Raw genomic sequence first — 1,347 nt, 5'->3', positions numbered from 1 at the left:
CAAGACTGTAAATCTCTACGGGAGCCGACTGCCACATCTTTCTCCTGCTCTTTGAAGAGAGTATCGGTTAAGTAACACCCGGAGAAAGATGGGTCCTAGTCCTAATCCTTTCTGAGTGCAGTTTCATAAGAGAACAGACGTGCAGAGAGGGTCAGGCAGAGACCAATAAACGCCAAGAGAGAGCCGGGAACAAGCGTCAAGGAAGGTTCTTTCCGCCAGAGCCCACAGGGAGCACTGCCCTGCACGAGGCCCTAAACTGGGATTTCTACTCCCCAGAACACTGAGGACAATTTACATATGCTCTTCAAAGCCACAAACTTCGCTTTATTATAACAGGTATTCCTGAGAAACTTTGAGCAATCGCTAGAAATGACCCAGCACAGAACCTCAGCTGCCGCTTGAAAGAGTCTTTCGCTGATTAAGGGAAACAGTACAAGGAACTTCCCCTATGGGCACATTTCACGCTCTTGCGCAAATAAAAATTACTAGCACTCAGGCTCTCTCCACAACCGCAAGAAAAGGGAACAACATGCTCAATTACACGGGCCACAAACCGACGCAGTTCTAATTTTTGAACAGCCAAAAATCAAGAGAAAGCGCGAACGCAGTACCCCACTACCACAAATTATGCAGTCGAGTTTCCCACATTTGGGGAAATCGCAGGGGTCAGCACATCCGGAGTGCAATGGACAAGCCTCGCTCTGGGAAAACCATCTTCGTGATCATGGTATCTCCCCTGTCAGGTAAGTATGAGTTGCTCGCCTCCCGCCACCACACAGCCTCACACTCCTTTCACTTTACACACACGGTCATTCTGCTGTCCTCACTCCCGAGCCCTCATAGCCCTCCTACGCTCCTACTGAGCCCAATTTCAAGCGACAGCCCCTGGACCCTTTCCCACAGCACGGACAGTCGTAACGTGTTTAAGCAGCAGCTCTCGACCCAGTAGCCACTGCGCTGCCATATCTGCATATGTCGCAGCCCTGTCCGTGTCGTCACCGACCGCGCTCTTCCCGCCTACCTACGCCCCGCCCGCCTTTTCCTCCTCCCAGTCCTCCCAGACAGCCAATCAGCGGGCCGGCAGCCGGAGGAAAAGTGACGTCTACCTCCCCCTCCCCGGTCACCGCTCCCCACCCCGTTCGGGCTCCGAGCGGAGCTCCCGGCCAGCCCCAGCCGCGGCCCTCCCCGTCTGCGCGGGGTCTGCACCTCTCTCCTTCCCGCGCCCCTTTGGCGTTCGGCTGAAGCCTGCGCAGGCTTCTGGGAATAACGGCTCTTAACGCGTAGAATACGACAGGTGTTCTGCTTGATTCCAAAAGTTTACAAAGGAAACCGGCCCCTTACAAACGC

General features: G+C 54.5%; 1 non-coding gene across 1 annotated transcript; it reads right to left on the bottom strand.

The window, feature by feature from the left end:
- Positions 1–587: 587 nt before the first annotated feature.
- LOC111819341 (U1 spliceosomal RNA) lies at positions 588–751 on the bottom strand. Its single transcript, XR_002823028.1, has one exon. It is a non-coding gene; the product is annotated as a U1 spliceosomal RNA (small nuclear RNA).
- Positions 752–1,347: the final 596 nt, after the last annotated feature.

Source organism: Trichechus manatus, unplaced genomic scaffold, assembly GCF_000243295.1.
Source record: "Trichechus manatus latirostris isolate Lorelei unplaced genomic scaffold, TriManLat1.0 scaffold00400, whole genome shotgun sequence".
Classification (NCBI taxonomy): Eukaryota; Metazoa; Chordata; class Mammalia; order Sirenia; family Trichechidae; genus Trichechus; species Trichechus manatus.
This window is presented reverse-complemented; position numbering and strand designations above follow the sequence as displayed.